This window comes from Chiloscyllium punctatum, chromosome 3 (assembly GCF_047496795.1).
Source record: "Chiloscyllium punctatum isolate Juve2018m chromosome 3, sChiPun1.3, whole genome shotgun sequence".
Classification (NCBI taxonomy): Eukaryota; Metazoa; Chordata; class Chondrichthyes; order Orectolobiformes; family Hemiscylliidae; genus Chiloscyllium; species Chiloscyllium punctatum.
Window position 1 is genome coordinate 60,175,235 of NC_092741.1, and position 19,991 is coordinate 60,195,225.

Here is a 19,991-nt window from a genome sequence, read left to right on the forward strand (position 1 = left end):
TTCACTACTAAGGGAAAATGTTTCTTGTTATCTCCCCTGATTTTGGTTCTCCTAATTTTGTACAGCTCGATCAGGTAACAATTCCACTCCCGTCATCGCACCTCGCACCCCACCATCTCCTCACCCCATCAGCACTCTCTGCTCAAAGGAAAACCACCTCAGAGTGTCTGATCTCTCCTCAAAGCTCGAGCGCAGCACCTGGTTAATCTCCTTTACCCCCCTCTCCAGTACAATCATAGCACTCCTGTGTACAATACTCCAGCTGTGGCCTAACTAACATTTTATACAGTTCCATATAACCTCCTTCCTCTTATATTTAATGATTTGACTAATAAAATTAATTATCCTATATGCCTTCCTAATCACCTTGTCTACCTATCCTGTTGCCATCAAAGATCTATGGTCATGCACACCAATGTCCCTCTGATCCTTTGTACTTCCTCAGGTGCTACCATTCATCATCCCAAAATGGATCACTTCATTCTTTTCAAAATTAAATTCCATTTGCTATTGTTTTGCCCATCTGACTAGTCCGACTATCTCATCCTATTATTATTGTTTTAACAATTTTTCATGTAGAAGTGGTATTGAATAGGAGAACAGTACAACGACTTATCAATCTTTCTTCAACAGCACCTTTCAAACTTAAAATCTTCATCATCTAGTAGAGTGAGTATTTGAACACCACCACCTGCAAGTTCCTCACTTCTCTCCAAGAAACATGTCATCCTGACTTCGAAATATATCACTGCTCCTTTGCTGATGGTGCATCAAACTCCTTAACAGCACTGTGGATATACTTGCACCATATGAACTGCTGGCTGTCATCACACCATCATACAATGGATGTTGGCATTGTTCACACCCCTTTGAAAGAATGAAAAAAATCCAAGCATTGCCCTTCAGGAAGGAATAAAAGGCAATGGAAAATGTTCAGAAAAGATTGACAAGAATTGTTCCACAATGAGACACATTAGATGTATTCCCATTTAGTCCTTAATACCTTTGATTCCCTTGCCTCACAAAAAATCTATTTACCTCCATTTTAAATATTGGGTAAGGCAATTGGGTAAGGTATTGTTGCTAGTCCTTTAATCCAGAGACCCAGGTAATTTTCCAGGAATTTGGGTTTGAATCCTTCCATGGCAGATGGCGGAATTTGAATTCATTAAAACAATCTTGAATTAAGAGTCTAACAATGACAATGAAACCATTGCTGATTGTCAGGAGAAACCCAAAGGTTCATCAACATCCTTTAAGGAAGGTAGCTGCTGTGCTTACATGTTCTGGTCTATTTGTGACTCACATTCACCTTGAAGCTGATGACAACTGAAGTGCTTATTCTCGCCAGTCAACCTTCACTTGATTGAATGATTTAACTTCCTAAGTTGGAATCTATTGCAGATTGTGTTAAGAAACAGTAATTTATTTTTGAAAAAAGAAAATGAGTCATTATTTGTTCCTGATTACTGGAATGAATTTTAGCATTTTTGTCCTGCAGCTCCACTTATTTGGTGGAAATTCACAACAATTGCTTGAGTTAACTGATCCTTTGAAAAAATTAGGGACGTACAATAAACATCGGCCTAGTCAGCAAAACCCACATCCCCTGAGTGAATAAAATGAACAATTCAGTCATTAGTTCCACTGTCTTCTGAGGCACAGAATTCATAAGTCACACACCAATTTGAGAGAAAAAATATTCCTTTATTTGTGTCCTAAAAGGTTAACCTCCTGAATTTAAAATAGTCTTCCCTCGTTCTGGACTCTCTTAAGAGAAACATGATTTCCAGTTCACATGATTAAGACAATTCAGGATCTTACAAATTGAATCATATCACACTTTGCTCTTCTAAACTCCAGTAAAACAAGCCCAGCTTATGCAATCTTTCCTCATGTGACAATCTCACTTGATCGAGTAAGCGTCCTCTGAACCACTTCCAGTGAAGCTGCAAGATTCACTGCATGACCTCCTTTTGTGCAGCAGTTATATTATTATTCAATAGATTTACTACTTCAAAGATTAGCATAGGGTTTGAAATTCTTGGTCCTTCCACATAGTTCCAGACAGACAGACGTTTCTGTAGCCAGCAGTGAAAAACCAGAATGGTGTGTTGCTTCCCTGGTACCAGGATCAAGGATGTCTCAGAAAGGGTGCAGAATGTTCTCACGGGGGAGAGGGGCCAGCAAGAGGTCATTGTCCACATTGGAACCAATGACATAGGAAGGGAAAAGGTTGAGATTCTGAAGGGAGATTACAGAGAGTTAGGCAGAAATTTAAAAAGGAGGTCCTCGAGAGTAGTAATGTCTGGATTACTCCCAGTGCTACGAGCTAGTGAGGGCAAGAATAGGAGGATAGAGCAGATGAATGCATGGCTGAGGAGCTGGTGTATGGGAAACAGATTCACATTTTTGGATCATTGGAATCTCTTTTGTGGCAGAAGTGACTTGTACAAGAAGGACAGATTGCACCTAAATTGGAAGGGGACTAATATACTGGCAGGGAGATTTGCTAGAGCTGTTCGGGAGGATTTAAACTAGTAAGGTGGGGGGGGGGTGGGACTGAAGGAAATAGTGAGGAAAGAGATCAATCTGAGACTGGTACAGTTGAGAACAGAAGTGACTCAAACAGTCAGGGCAGTCAGGGACAAGGTCGGACTAATGAATTAAGCTGCATTTATTTCAATGCAAGGGGCCTAACAGGGAAGGCAGATGAACTCAGGGCATGGTTAGGAACATGGGACTGGGATATCATAGAATTACAGAAACATGGCTCAGGGATGGGCAGGACTGGCAGCTTAATGTTCCAGGATACAAATGCTACAGAAAGGATAGAATGGGAGGCAAAAGAGGAGGAGGAGTGGCATTTTTGATAAGGGATAGCATTACAGCTGTGTTTAAAGGAGGATATTCCCAGAAATCCATCCAGGGACGTTATTGGGTGGAACTGAGAAATTAGAAAGGGATGATCACCTTATTGGGATTGTATTATAGACCCCCTAATAGTCAGAGAGAAATTGAGAAACAAAGTTGTAAGGAGATCTCAGCTATCTGTAAGAATAATAGGGTGGTTATAGTAGGGGATTTTAACTTTCCAAACATAGACTCGGACTGCCATAGTGTTAAGAGTTTAGAAGGAGAGGAATTTGTTAAGTGTGTACAAGACAATTTTCTGAAAAAGTATGTGGATGTACCTACTAGAAAAGGTGCAAAACTTGACTTAGTCTTGGGAAATAAGGCAGGGCAGGTGACTGAGGTATCAGTGGGGGAGCACTTTGGGGCCAGTGACCATAATTCTATTACATTTAAAATAGTGATGGAAAAGGATAAACCAGATCTAAAAGTTGAAGATCTAAATTGGAGAAAGGCCAATTTTGATGGTATTAGGCAAGAACTTTCGAAAGCTGAGTGGGGGCAGATGTTCGCAGGTAAAGGTACGGCTGGAAAATGGGAAGCCTTCAGAAATGAGATAACAAGAATCCAGAGAAAGTATATTCCTGTCAGGGTGAAAGGGAAGGCTGGTAGTTATAGGGAATGCTGGATGACTAAAGACGTTGAGGGTTTGGTTAAAAAAAAGAAGGAAGCACATGTCAGGTATAGACAGGATAGATCGAGTGAATCCTGAGAAGAGTATAAAGGAAGTAGGAGTATACTTAAGAGGGAAATCAGGAGGGCAAAAGGGGGACATGGGATAGCTTTGGCAAATAGAATTAAGGAGAATCCGAAGAGTTTTTACAAATACATTAAGGCCAAAAAGGTAACTAGGGAGAGAATAGGGCCCCTCAAAGATCAGCAAGGCGACCTTTGTGTGGAGCTGCAGAAAATGGGGGAGATACTAAATGAGCATTTTGCATTGGTATTTACTGTGGAAAAGGATATGGAAGATATAGACTGTAGGGAAATAGATGGTGACATCTTGCAAAATGTCCAGATTACAGAGGAGGAAGTGCTGGATGTCTTGAAACGCATAAAAGTGGATAAATCCCCAGGACCTGATCAGGTGAAGCTTAGAACTCTGTGGGAAGCTAAAGAAGTGATTACTGGGCCTCTTGCTGAGATATTTGAATCATCGATAGTCACGGGTGAGGTGCCGGAAGACTGGAAGTTGGCTAACGTGGAGCCACTGTTTAAGAAGGGTGGTAAGGACAAGGCAGGGAACTATAGACCAGTGAGCCTGACGTCGGTGGTGGGCAAGTTGTTGGAGGGACAGGATGTACATGTCCTTGGAAAGGCAAGGTCTGATTAGGGATAGTCAACATGGCTTTTTGTGTGGGAATCATGTCTCACAAACTTGATTGTGCTTTTTGTGGAAGTAACAAAGAGGATTGATGAGGACAGAGCAGTAGATGTGATCTATATGGACATTAGTTAGGCCACTGCCAGAGCGTCAGAGGCTGAGGGGTAACCTTATAGAGGTTTACAAAATTATGAAGGGCATGAATAAGGTAAATAGGCAAAGCTTTTTCCCTGGAGTTGGGGAGTCCAGAACTAGAGGGCATAGATTTAGGGTGAGAGGGGAAAGATATAAAAGAGACCTACGGGGCAACTTTTTCACACAGATGGTGGTACATGTATGGAATGAGCTGCCAGAGGAAGTGGTGGGGGCTGATTCAATTGCAACATTTAAGAGGCATTTGGATGGGTACATGACTAGGAAGGGTTTGGAAGGATATAGGCCAGGTGCTGGCCAGTGGGACTGGATTGGGTTAGGATATCTGGTCAGCATGGACAGGTTGGACCGAAGGTGGATTAGTGGTGCTGAAAGAGCATAGCAGTTCAGGCAGCATCCAACGAGCAGCGAAATCGACGTTTCAGGCAAAAGCCCTTCATCAGGAATAAAGGCAGTGAGCCTGAAGCGTGGAGAGATAAGCTAGAGGAGGGTGGGGGTGGGGAGAGAGTAGCATAGAGTACAATGGGTGAGTGAGGGAGGAGATGAAGGTGATAGGTCAAGGAGGAGAGGGTGGAGTGGATAGGTGGAAAAGAAGATAGGCAGGTCGGACAAGTCCGGACAAGTCAAGGAGACAGTGCTGAGCTGGAAGATTGCACAACATGGTTGAAGAGCTTCAGAGCAGAGGAAATGACCAGGGAGTTGCAGTGGGAGAGGGACTCCCTGAGATTCTTGTAGAGAGAGGAGGAAAACTTCTTCAAGGCAGGCATCCTTGCAAGAGGATTCGCAGTAGGGTTAAAATCAACAAGGTAAAAACAATGACTGCAGATGCTGAAAACCAAATACTGGATTAGTGGCTGTAAGTGCACAGCAGTTCAGGCAGCATCCAATGAGCGAAGGGTCTGTTTCCATGCTGTACATCTCTATGACTCTATGACTCTAAATCTCTTCTAAACTATCCCACAGTTGTAGACTTTCAGTTGAACAAGGGCATTTCTAGTTTCACAAATGCAGGCCTCTCAGCTTATAACCCTGCTGGTTTTAATATTCTTTAACTTAAGAGTCTTGTATGTGGAACTCTGTTTTGACTATCTCAGTTAAACCTACTGCTTGTTGAGCCCTTCAGTTAACCAGAATATCAAATATTTTTGCCAGCACTCAGAGATTCAACTGAAATCTGCAGGAAAGAGATGCTCCCTGTTCTGGAGTTGGATTGTTATAAATTGAAACTAAAAAGCAAAAACTATCCTTAAGACCACAGCTAAATTGTTGGATTGAGTTATTTTTCAGCAATTAATAGTTTTGACTTGATTAAATAATTGAAGACTTACATTATATTTCATTAAATTGTGATTAGTAGCACAACGCTTCTGGTTATGAAGAAAGCCATATGACCCAGATAGAAAGTAAGGTTTATAATTTTATGGCTGCTTTTATGGCTCAAGATATTGTAAACATGGGGGGATAACAAAGGTGAGAATGCTTTGAACTAAAATGTTTAACTTAAAGACAGTTGCATTTTAGTTTGGGTTTAGTCTTGTATCTTGAATTCTGTATTTAGTCTCTTGGAGAACAAATGAAAGCTGATTGGTCTTCAGAAAATAACGTCAATGGATTTCTTTTCAGATGCTGTAGAATCACACATGGTTCTTTTAACTAAAGGATATAGATAGGTATCAGATAATTCATAGATATCATTTGGGACATTTAGGATGGCAATTAATCACCAAAGGTAACACTGCATACAGTACAGGTCATTCTGCTATGACCTGTGTTTCATGAACGCGAATTCGCTGTCATGTGATTGATGAAATGGAAACACTGTTTCTAGAGCGCAAACTTTAAGAAAATATGTTGGCAGTAATGGGATTACATTTCCAACACTTTAAACCCTGTTTCTAAATACGATTTTTCTATAATGCAGGGTTGCACAAGGAAGCAACCATCACATTTTGGAAGAACTACCTGTATATCACTAAGATGACAATCACTTTTAAAGAAAGCATTAGGAATTGAGCATATTCTGTTTAGTCAATCTGACGTGTTATTCATGGGTTGGCAAACCAATTAAAGTTCAGGATATCTTGATCATGCACAAGAAGTAAGCAAGGATTGTTGGTAATTGTTGGTTATTCAGTGCATAAGAAGGAAGACTGAAGATAGAAGGAAACCTTTAATCAACAGAAGAAAGAAAATGACCTGTGCCAGTGTTGTGAACTGGCATCTCAAAATGGATCAACTGTGAAACCATTGCTTTCATTAAGTACTGTTTCTTTTATATTTGTTGTGATAAACTTAAGACATTTTGTAAAACTTGTGAAGACTTAGTGGTACCTAGAATGGCTCTATTAACTAATCAGGATGAATAAACGTATGCATTGCTTTTTTTTTCAAATACAGTCCATAATTGTATTTGACTTCAGTCTTAAAGTTAAACTGAACACCAAAATATTACAACATTCGCTATCTACCTACCCATACTGCTTATTGACTCTTTTTCTATTGTTTACATTCCAGGAATTCTGATCACATGATTAGTTACTGATCACATAATGGAAGCCCAGTGTTTTACAAGAAATCTACAGGAAGTCTAACTATTGAAGGACCACCACCCCAACATAAAACATAGGATTTTCCTATTGAAGCACATGGGCCATTATGTCATTTATGACTAAATTATTATTCTCGAAATGACCTCAAACTGGGCTTGGTCTCTTTTTTTTACATTCATTCTTTGGTTATTGACACAATGATAAGGCCAGCACTTATTGCCCAATACGAATTGCCCTGAGCAGATAGTCATGAGCTGCCTTGAACAACTGCAGTCCATATTGTGGCAGTACACTCACAATGCTTTTAGCAAGGGAATGCCAAGATTATGATCCTTTCACAAGAGTTTGTGCTTATTTAAAGCGATTAAACCTTGAGCTCTTAATATGTCAAACCACCTACAGATTCTACTATATGTAGAATACTATATTGTGGCCCAAATTTTACTGGACACTGCATATAAATTGGCTTTAAGACTGAAGGGAAGTTATCTAATGCAGATACAGATCTGCTTTATTTCTAAATACATGAGTTTCTAAATTATCATGAGCTACCTATCCCTTCTCCCACCCACATTCCAAACCTTCCAAGCCTTGCAAGTTCTTTACAGTCTCAATCAAGTCCCTCCTGCCCACAGCTGGACAACTGTGGAAAGCCTGGAACTGTTGCAATTAATTCATGTTGAGGTGATCAAAACTGACTGTGATTTTCCTGTGTAACTGGGCCATAATTGTGGTACAGGCTGCATTTTTTCAAGGACAAAAGATGTTTTATACTCGCGCAAAAAAGACCTGCTGCATAAGTATTTTCTCTAAGTGAAAATGAATGGCAGAACTGGAAGTAAAACAAAAATGTGTTTTTATGATTTGACAACAAGATGGAGATTGAACGTCAACGCTCAATGAATGTCATCTGCCTCAATAGAAAATTGAAAGTAAGTTGAATGAAATTGTGCTCAATGATATAAAATGCCAAAGTGCTGAAATCTTATTTAACTTAAAGGCTAAATGTAGAGATTGTGAGCAATCTGCAAAGTGTCAATAGATGCTTGCTTTGCCTCACACAAGCAATTAGAGTGTTTTTTGATCTGTAGTTTTTTTTGACAGTAAAGGCTGGACTTATTTACTTTACTACACTGCACTGCAGACATTTCCTGAACAAGGCAGCATACATTTCAAACTGTGGTTTGCTATCGCAAGGGAAGGAAAGAGGGAAACTGCTAGTTCAGGAAATACTTTGATTAAATTATTTACACATGTCTGTCTGCAAGATTGACTACAAAGTTCTGAAAGATATATTTTAGGTGTTTGGCTGTAATGGAAACCAGCAGTACCTTTAGCTATTACATCTGTTTTTCTGAATATGCTTGTATGGATCATAGTTATAAAATATCAGTAGCTCGGCACACATATCCTGATGATACTGCTGAATCCTCACGTTATGCTTCCTTAGCAAATAGCGCTGAACCAATTTACAGATGTGATATTTCACATCTGGAAATATTTTACAGTTGTAAACAATTTTCATATCTGTAAAAGATTATGTAAAAAACTGAGATCAAATCTAATGAGTGAACCAATTAAAAAACTATTCTGTTTAATTTTCTTTTAACTGTAGCATTTGGTTGATTATGCATGGTCATGCCAAATTTGGTCAGCATACAACATTTTATGAATCTACCTAATGCAACAAGTGCAATACCAGTTTATAAAACCTAATTTTCATCATCCTACATAGACCATCAAAAACCACAAAGGAGCACAAAAGAAAGAAAAGCTAACTTGGCTTGGGTAAAGAAGCTAGTAAGTATTGGAAAATAATTTAGTTGTCTTTAAGTATGCATAAGTCAAGTTTATTCCAGTTTTATAATATGCCTTGCTGACTCTTCGTTCTGTATTTTTCAGCACTTTTCCAGAGAAAGGATGAGGAAAGAGTTACGAATAAATGTTCTTTGAAGAGTAAAGATTCAGATGAAAAGTGCCTAAATTACATATGAAATTGTCATTGAAGTTGTTGTGCAAACTACTGTCAACAAAAGCATTTGACAATCTCTGTATTGAGAGATCTGATGACCTAGACTCTCGGTAGGGGATTTCTATTGAGCCTACATTTAAGTTGTGTGCGTATGGAGTTAAAACCCAAAATAAAGGCATCAGATTCAGAACAATAAAATGCAGAAGTCCACAAAGTCAACTCACTGATATAGGGATGCATAGCATGTTTAATATCATTACACAATGTAGGCTATGAAGATTGAACCAAGTGAGAATGATGATAATATCTACCTATATCTTTGTTTGCTGTGAGATAAAGCAATTTAATAATCCACTTAAATAAAAGTAAATTACTGCAGGTGCTGCAAATCTGAAATAATAACAGAAAGCACTGGAGAAACTCGGTAGGTCTGGCATCATCTGAAGTGTGATAAACAGAATTTATGTTTCGAGCCCACAACAACTCCTGCTCACAGTTGTGCAGAATGTTGCCAAATATTTTCTCAGTCAATGTCTCAGTCAATTTTAAGGATCTTAAAATTAGCTGTGCCTGATTTTTCTTTCCATGGACATCAATGATGGGATGTATCATGATGGCAGCTCCACTAAAAGCAGGTTTGCACCCTCACTGGTATTGAATTCTATCCCCATTATGAACGTAATGTTGGAGGGGCATAAAATTGACATGATAATTCAGTTCAGGTAAACATGCTGGTGGTATTGTTATACCCTGGATTACATTATCATTTAGGTGGACACAAGGTTGTGAAGAAAATTCCTAAAAGAAAAATATTGTATGTAAGGCACACCATAGATGCCAGCATCAGGGACTCCAACTAAGGTGTCTGTAAGGATTTGAAATATTTGGACTTTATTGTTTATATTTCTTAAACATTTTCAGAGTGTGCTGATGGAATGTAATACTCATGAGCAGGTTAAACAGTACAGCACAGAGAAAGAAAAGTTATGGTTATATGTTATACGTTACAGGGGCCTGAATGACATGGGCCTTGATGAGATCTTGACACAAACATGCTGCAAGGTATTGGTCAGCTTTGGGAACAGCTCGCTGTGTCTTTTATGTAACTGCCTGGTGTCAAGGTGAGGCAGCAGTCTGTTGCCTGTTAAGGGGATTATTGCTTGTTAATTACCTTATTAGCTACAAATCATGTCTCATTAACATGCAGCTTCCTATCTCACCAAATGTACAGGAATTTTCAACATGGAAATCATAGCAAGTATCCCTATTTCTAACCCTATCACAACTCACTGCCAACTCCAAATGAGCTCTGCATTGAACATTGGTCAACAACATCTCAGGAAACACTCTATGAGCACTACCCACATACACACAGATATTGTTCCCAAAGTGTGCATGCCTCAATGAACCATCATGGAACAGCTTTGATTGACTCACTGTACTACACTTACTGTATTTCTGCACTTCAATGCTGCATCTCGGGGTGCACCCAGCAACTATTTCCATCATGCGCAGAAAGGTTTCAGTGCAGACAGCACCATGTACCCAGCTCATGGAGTGGACCAGGCTCCAGCCTGTTTGCTTGCTCTCTTAACACTCAGTCACTCTGAACTGACCTGAATGCTCACAGCATCCCTGTTTTCCCTTGCTTATTTGTGTTTTGGTTCCTCAACTAGATACGCCATCCTGAAGAAGGGCTTATGCCCGAAACATCGATTCTCCTGCTCCTCGGATGCTGCCTGGCCTGCTGTGTTTTTCCAGCATCACATTTTTCAACTCTGGTCTCCAGCATCTGCAGTCCTCACTTTCTCCTAGATGCACCAGGGTCATAGTACTGTTGACTTGCAGACACAAAGGCAGGAACGTGTCATGGTTGTCAGCAGTCCTTAGCCAAGTCAAGGAAGATAGCCTTCAGTCAGGGAGTCCTGACACAATTAGTCCAGGGTAGCCTCCAATCCCAATCCAGGGACTTGGTAACAGTCGGTCAATGGTCATGGCGTTTAGAGTCATGATGCTTTCCATATCAGGGGTAAGGTGCTAAATGTCAGGTAGCCCATCATCCATCTTGACGCTTTCTACTCTGTTGCGGTCTTGTTTCCATTAGAATCAGAGAAAGACAAGTGTTTAGGGAGATGAAAGAGGGTGGTAAGCTGTTACTTTCAATGCAGGCAGGGGGGAGGTGGTGACCTGAAAGAGTGAATAGGCAGTGAAGAGGGCATTCAGAATTAGTAGCATCGGAATTGGAGTGGGTGACAGCAAGTTACAGAGGATATGGTGGGCATTCGTGAGAGTAATGGAGCACGAGCCTTGATGGGAGTTGTGTGCAGTAGCAGAGATACAGTGAATAGGAGGTAGTGGAGAGAAGAGAGTGACACTTAATCTAGGAGAGTGGAGAATGTCACTGACCTTCTTCCTGAAGTGCTGAGCATTACTCCAAATGGCTGAGACTGCACTGACCCAGATAGCAACATTGGACCAGGCTGGCATGGTCTGGTGTTGAGACTTCCACTGCCAGTCTTAAGGCAAGAAGATGTCCTTCCTGTTAATCCCTCTGTCCAGTGGGACCTCTAGGTCCCTGCCGCAGAAAGAACGGCCAGCTTTTTGTTATCAGCCATGTCTGAGACCAATGTCAGGAATAGTGTAGGAGATCCCTGGGCTACCAGTGACTGTCTGGATGTGTGATGGCCTTTTATAGATAGCCAGGGATGCCAGTCAATTCCAGGATATTTGCTGAATGGCAAGTTGTTCATGGAATGACACATGGTAAGATGGGGCTGGAATCAGGTCAGAGGTACTACTTAGGTGCAGTGTAAGTAATTAATGAGGTGAGTTAATGCCTTGGATTGGCATGAATAAGGAGCTCTGTAGGTCTGTGTTCCATACAGTATATGGCTGTGTGTGTAATGTTGTTGCCCTTGAAAGTGTTTCAAACCAGTGGGTCATGCAGCCCCCTTCCTCAAGGTGGAGACACTTATCCAAACCATTGCAGCTGTGAGTGCTGCCATTTTCTTTTCCATTGTGAACATAATGGAAAGCGACAGTGAATGCTCTTCAACCTGTGGCTTCCATTTCAGCCTCTAAGTGTCAGTGAGGCCCTAAACATCCAAGTTCCCTTTGTGATAGCCTTTCCAGTAAACCCCACAGGATCTCCCTAGGTCCCCAACCACACTGTCAACATAAGCCTTCATCTCCCCAGTGTTCTTCCCAGCTACGGGCATTTGAGGTGTATAGGCGACATTGTCCCACCCTTTGAAACCAGGATACTCCTGACCATCGATGACCTCCCTTCCATATGACTCCAGTTATTCCATGCTTTAATATAATGCCCCCTTACAAATACATTCCACCACCCACTTTCTCCTGATGTTCTCTGAAGACAACAAATGGAATGAGTGTGGCTCTCCCTCTCAAGGAGCTTATCTGGATAGCCCAGGACAAGAAATGCCCAGAAAGCTGAATGATACTTGTCCATTTCCTCAATCGCATTACCCCCCCCCCCCACCCCCAACTCCCTGGACTCGCCACTCTGGTATGTAGGAGATAATCCAAAATTCACAGGATAGGTTCATTAGAATGAGAAAGAAAATTGACAAGGAAGACCCATAATCCATGGTTAACTAAAGATGATAACATCAAACTTTAAAGAAAAAGACTGCTATAATGCAAAGATGGACGGTAAGTCTGATGATTAGGCAAAATATAAAAACAGCAATGAATTAATAAATTCAATAAGGAGGGAAATATTAGATTATGAGATTATGACAAGAAGATGACTGATATATAAAAACAGTATGAATTTGTATAGATAATTTAAAAAAAGAATAGTTAACAAAGTGAGTGTTGGTTCAATAGAAAGACTGGGGGATTGATTCTGGAAAGATGGAGATGGCAGGTGACCTGAACATATATTTTGCATCAGTCTTGATTTTAGACAATATAAGTAACATCTTAGGAATAGCTGCAAATCAGGAAATGAAAGGGAGGGAGGAACTCAAGAAGATTACACTCACTTGGAAAGTGATACTTGTAGTGATTGTAACAAGGTCAGTCAGGTGGAACTCATAGAATATGAGTTCCCTGATTGGGGCTGCTAATCTAGTCGTACCAGGGACCCCTGGCTGATAGATATAAAACAGGAGTGGCAGAGGTTCTGTTCATGCTGAGAGCTGGCTCTGAGGGAGCTGGATCAGTGTCAAGGACTCTCCATGTGTAAATAAACGATGACTTGATGACAGGATACTGGCCTCTGTGGAGTTATTTCAATGCTGAAAAACCTTTGAAACTGTGGGCTGACAAGTTCCTGCTTCCTGATGGATTCCATTTAGGGTCTCAAGGGAAATGGTTAGTGAGACCGTTAATGCATTGGTTTTCTTTTTCCAAAATTTCCCGGATTCAGGGAAGGTTCCATTAGATTAAAAAATAGCAAGTTCAAAACAGAATGGAGACAAGAAACAGGAGACTCCAGACCAGTTACCCGAACATCTTTTATAGGGAAAATACGAAAAGCTTTTGAAACATGAGACTTGAACACACAGAAGACCCAAAGATCACGGAGCAGGGATTCTTTATTCCAATCACATCAGAGCATTGCAAACATGTAGGAAAATGAAAGAAAAACAATGAACTATTTACACTCGGTCCATGGAATGAACATTTGGGTTATATAGGGTTGAGGAATTCTTTTGTCTATCTGATCAGCTTCCCATTAGTTAGAATTGTAGAATCCCTATGTGGATGCAGGCTCTTTAGCCCATTGAATCCATACCGACCCTCTGAAGATCATCCCATCTGGACCCTCCCCCTACCCTATCCCTGTAACCCTGCATTTCCCATGGATATTCCACCTTGCCTGCATATCCCTGGACACGATAGGTAATTTAACATGGCCAATCTAATTTAGCATGGATTGCCTGCACATCTTTGGGTTGTGGAAGGAAACTGGAGCACCCAGAGGAAACCCATGCAGACAAATGGAGAATGTGCGAATTTCAGAGAGTTGCTCAAGGATGGAATCGAATATGGTACCATGGCATTATGAGGCAGCAGTGCGAACCAGTAGTTTTCTCTCCAAAGATACTTTTGTTTCCAGTGATTGTCCATTTATCAGTCCCAGAGAACTGAAATGCTCCCTAGCTCATTGCCCTTTATCACCATTGCCACCTCCCACTGGAGGTCCCTTTGCGTACTCCAAGTCTGAAACTTGCTACCTTGGCAAATACAGCGTGGGCACAGAAATCCAGTCTGCAAAGCAAGTGCATGATTAGGGGGTTCAATTGCATCATGATGACTAGAATGCTTGAACGCCCATTAATGGCAGTGTTCTTTTCTTGCATCACATATCTTGGCAAATGGTAAAGGTCGGGGTTATTTCTAGCATTTGCTCAAGAAGACCTACAAAGGGATGCAGGGTCTGTGATGAATCAACTACACTCCATCTAGGTCAGTCCCATTATAACAGGTAGACTGGTGAGGATGAGTTCAATTATGTTTTTCGCTTTTGTTGGTTCCCTTACTGCCTGCCACAGATTCAGTCTTGCAATGACATCCCTTAAAACTCAATCAGCTCAGTCAGTAGTGGGGCTGATGAGCTGCTCTTAGCAATGGACATTGAAGACCCCCTGCTAGAAGACATTTGTTTGCCCTTTCCCCCTCAGTTCTTCTTCAATTTGGTTTTCAACATGCAGAAGGGCTGACTGATTAATGGTGGGGGGAGGGGGTGAGGTGGAGTAAAGGGGAAGGTGGTGGGGGGGAAGTGGAGATGGTAATCAGAATGAGGATTCGTTGCCCGTGTTTGAACTCTGCGTTGAGACTTCCTGGAGTCCAAAGTAAATGTTGAGGACTCCCAGAGAAACCCCCTTGGGACTGCGTAACACTGTACAATCTCTCTGATTGTAGGTCTCATCTCAATAGCAAAATAAAGATGGTGATGAGAGTATCATCAAGATTCCCCAAGCATGAGTATATTAAGGTGTTGCTTAACTGGTCTGTAGGACAGATCTCCAAAGTTTGGCATGATTTGGGTCAACCAGATGATAGCAAGGATGGGTTTGCAGTGTCAACATGGCTGGGTAAACAGTTGCCAGTTTGGAGTTTAGGTGGTCTGTCCACTTTTATACCTTGTCACAGGCTTTTTGTTGGATTGGTACAAGTGAGTGGCTAGGTAAAAATGAGGATTGCAGATGGTGGAAACCCGAGTCTGAATTGGAGTGGTGCTGGAAAAGCACAGCAGATCAGGCAGCATCCACGGAGCAGGAAAATCAACGTTTTGGGCAAAAACCCTTCATCAGGAATAGAGGCAAGGAGCCTGCAGAATGGAGAAAAAAAAGAGGGGGGGGGGGAGAAAGTAGCATAGAGTACAATAGATGAATGGGGGTGGGGATGGAGGTGATAGGTCGGAGAGGAGGGTGGAGTGGTTAGGTGGGAAGGAAGATTGGCAGGTAGGACAGGTCATGGGGACGGTGCTGAGCTGGCAGGTTGGAACTGGGCTAAGGTGGGGGGAGGGGAAATGAGAAAACTGGTGAAGTCCACATTGATGCTCTGGAGTTGAATTGTTCCGAGGCGGAAGATGAGGCGTTCTTCCTCCAGGCATCGGGTGGTGAAGGAGCAGCAGTGGAGCAGTCCCAGGACCTGCATGCCCTTGGCAGAGTGGGAGGGGGAGTTGAAATGTTGGGCCACAGGGCGCTGGGGTTGATTGGTGTGGGTGTCCTGGAGATGTTCCCTAAAGCGCTCTGCGAGGTGTCCAGTCTCCCCAATGTAGAGGAGACCGCATCGGGAGCAACAGATACAATAAATGATACAATACAATACAGACGGATACAATACATGTGAGTGGCTGGCTACACTATTTCATATGTTATCTGAAACCACAATGTGGTTCTGGTGTCCCATGAATGTCAGACTAAGTAAAGACGGCAGATATCACCCCCTTAAGGGCAAGTGGTTTTTCACAATAATCAGCAAAAGATTCATGGTCACTACTAGATGAGCTTTTATTTCAAGGTTTTGATAATTTAAATTCGCGTCATCTGGCAGGGCTGGATTGGAACCCATGTCCCCAGAACAGTAACCTGGGCCTCAGAATTACTAAGATAGTGACATTACCACCTGCCACCACCTCCCACTATCAGTGTGATGCTCCACAAGAAGTAAATTCCGGTTGATAGGTAAATACTTGTTGAACATAAAGAGAATTTGCTGCAGTTCTCGGAGTTGAGCTGTGTGAAATGTTATTCTCTATCTGTGAGATGTGGCAGCTATAACTCAATGGTAGCATTTTAAACGCTGAGTTGGAAGGCTGTGGCTTTCATTTCTAGACAGTCCCAGAGAAATACTGAAAGACTGCTGCATTGTCACAAATTCCATTTTCAGAATGCCGCATTAACTGGGGAACATTTTTATTCTCTCAGGTGATTATGAGAAAAATTGCCATTACTTTCATGAAGAACAAGGGAGCAAATATTTACCCCACAACCAACAGCACTGACAAACACAGAAAGTGCAGAAGGAACTCAGCAGGTCTAGCAGAATCTCTGGGGAGAGAAAGAGAGTTAATGGTTCACATCTGGTATGATAGTTCTTCAGAACATAACGAAAACTTGCATTCTGGTTTATTATCACTGTGTGACAGTGCTCTCCCTGTGTCTCTGCTTTATCATTACTATGTGACAGTGCTCTCACTCTCTCTAACTGAAGGTTTACTCATGGTAAAATAGAAAGCTTAACTTTCTTAACTCTGAAAAGATCAGCCATTTATAAGATGTAAGCTGGAGCATTTCAATTCCTGGATTCACATCCTTCAGCTGTCATCATCATTTTATTTGATCCTAGGATGAACCTGTTGTAAAGTTTGCTGATGAGAGTCTAAAGTTCAACTCTGTTGTGATCAAAAGATAATAGGGTATCTTTTGTATATGATAACCGACCTAGAAGGTAATCAACCTATTAATGAATTATGCTTTTTCTTAAGTTCCCAAAGAGGAAAGTGAAATTTACAGAAAAAAACCAGCTTGAATTAAGATTACAACATGAGCTGGAATCTGGGTGAGTAAAATGGAAGTATGTCACACGAAATAGATCATCAACAGAAGTGATGATCACAGCCCTTATCCCCTACACCTGACTGCTTGACTACTCCTGGCGAAATAACTATTCGAATAACCATCCAAATATACCTTCTCTCTACCGCACCAGTCTACCCTTCCTCCTCCGACTGCAGCTCTTGACCCAGTCTCATATGAAGTTGATAGACAAGTAGAGATCTATAAACATTTATCTTCTGCAGATCAGACCAGGGATTATATGGACCAAGTGCTTAAAAGTGGACATAAATGAACAGTTGGGTGGTTATTTTTGATCAACTCAGACACAATGGGCTGAAGGAACTTCATCTGAACTTTGTTTTCTATGAGGTAAAAACAATGACTGCAGATGCTGAAAACCAAATACTGGATTAGTGGTGCTGGAAGAGTACAGCAGTTCAGGCAGCATCCAACGGGCAGCGAAATCGACGTTTCGGGCAAAAGCCCTTCATCAGGGCTTTTGCCTGAAACGTCGATTTCACTGCTTGTTGGATGCTGCCTGAACTGCTGTGCTCTTCCAGCACCACTAATTCAGTATTTGTTTTCTATGAGTCTATAACTATGTATTCTGGTCATCCATTCCAGACCATTTACTATCTTGACCTGTTACAAGATTCTATTGCCGATAGTTCCAGCTTTTACAAATTGGTAACATGGCTACTATTCTTCACAGTTTGTTTTTGTCTGAGGACGACTGCTGGTCTCTAATCACTTCTCAGATGTCTCAAGGAAAGTCGGTCAGGTAATTCTGATGATGTGGATCTGAGACTTAGCAATGTAATTCTTATGTGTCTGCTTGCATACATCAAGAATCCGAATCGCTGGGTTGTAAGATCTGAACACCTGATTTTTAGGCATAGATTTTTATGCTGGAATATTCTCCCGTAACTGCAGGAAAATGGCAACAATTCAAATAAATGCAGCAGGTGCTCCCTTTCTGATTCAACAACAAATCTAGGAATACATTCTTAAACTGACAATGATACATTATAGTTAATTTGATTAATAAAACTAGTTTCAGCTCATCTAATCGTTTTCAAGCCCTGTATGATTTCTTAATCATTGAATGGTATTTAGATTAATCATATTTTCCAAACTGGCTAGCAATCAAATTAAACTCCAGACATAATTAAATTGATTCTTAGGCAACATTGTGCTAATCTTTTTCTTATGGTTAGAGACTATCATTAAACATATGGCTGCTATATCAACCATATTGCTCTATGTGAATAGATATAACCAATATCAGATTTTTCTATAATCTAGAAGCACTTATTACGTGTGATTTTGTTGCTGTGTTAAGCTTACTATGTCATGTTGCCAACATAGTGACTGACAAATTGCAAGCTTACCTGAAAGTTACAGTAAGGACAGCCATGTGACCCTTTCACTTAGATACAGCCATCTAAACGAGGTGAGTGGACAAGTGCTTACATTCAAAATCCAGATTCTAATTTGGAAAATAATAACATAAATTCACCATTATTTAATTTAAACAGAATCGTACTCACCTCTCTTAATGTTTTCTTCTATGTGTCAGTTACCACCTGATTCTCCTGGAACCACAGAATCTAAAGCTGTGAATAAGAAAAACATAACACTTCTATTTATTTGTCTTCATCAGAAAACTATTCTATTTTTTCTCACTGGTGCAGTATGTTGCACAACAAGTTTTCTTAATCTTGCAGTAAAGGACTGAAACAAATGTATGAAAATAAAGATGAATCTAGTAAACTGAACATCAAAGTACTTTGATGAGAGTGGAATGACATGGTGCATATAATCTCTGAATTAAAGAATTTTGAAACAGTTACCTGAAAACACCCCACATGTGCAATTCTAACAGCATTTTATTCCATTTCCCAAGACTGGATCCTCTGTCATTTTGAATGAATATAAACCTTTGTTTGACTAACTACTATTTTACTCTATTACATAAAGACAAACATGAAACCAAATTATTTCTTGTCAAAATACCAGTTAAAGTGGCCTTGAGACACACCTGGCGGCGGTTCAAGCTGCTCTGCTCAGCAGCAGATCTAATAAAATGTGCTGATGTGTAGAGTTATGGGGAGCCCTTCAGCTAATACTGTTCATACCTGGACAGGGGATTACTGGAACACAGCAATTTGTTTGAGATTTAGTCTGTCAGATCATCCACTGAGAGCTTTTGACCACCCTAATCTTACAGAGAGAATGAAGATGTATGTTGACAGGACCAAATTTAATCTAATTTCTTCTGGATTTAACCTTCTGAACATTTTAACCTGTGTGGGTGTTGCTGGTAGCATTTGCTCCATTGAAATTGCAAACATTCGGATGACTTTTATTATGGAAGTTCCTATCTCTTTTCAGAAAAAAAATGCCTAGAGTAAGTCACAATACAGTTTCAGATGAAGAAGACTCTTCAGCCAATATGATATTGGACCTTACTTTGTGTGATTATCGCACAAGAAAAGATAAAAGCCATTTAGGTAAGCAAAGCAATCACTCCCCATAACTCTCTGACTATAAAAGCAGGCTACCCTCTCTTTGGGCTTTGGATCCTCTGGTTTTTGCACCCTGCCCAACCCAGGACCATACAAACACTACCTACATGCACTTGGAGGCTACTGTATCCAGCTGGTGGCCTCCTTGGAATGGGGACCCTCTCTGCTGCCTTCGTGTTTCTGGTGCACAACACTTTATGAGCTTTTCTAGCTTGGAGCTGGGAGCCAGGAAAACCTCCTTCTGTACCTATTAGGTGGGATTTAATGTGATGGCCCCACCTAACTCCATGAACGAGCCCACCTCCCTGTGGCTGGAAATCCTGGAGCTGATTTTTATAGCCGTCAGGCTGTTGATTCAGGGCAAGGCTTCCATTTCCTGGACAAATTACTCAACTGGAAGTCCTAGGCAGTGTGTGCCTGCAAGCAGTCCCCAGTGAGGGTTATGGCTGGAGCTGGTTTGCAAGATGAATGGAAGGAGCCAGGTTGGCAGTCCATGGTGAGAGCTGTGTGGAA

At 41.1% G+C, this 19,991-nt stretch overlaps 1 long non-coding RNA gene across 1 annotated transcript in view; it reads right to left on the reverse strand.

The window, feature by feature from the left end:
• Positions 1–19,991, reverse strand: part of LOC140454692 (uncharacterized) — a 138,665-nt gene that overhangs the window by 38,355 nt on the left and 80,319 nt on the right. The window contains exon 2 of the long non-coding RNA XR_011952743.1: positions 18,501–18,566. This is a non-coding gene — a long non-coding RNA (uncharacterized lncRNA). The remainder of the gene's footprint in view (positions 1–18,500; positions 18,567–19,991) is intronic.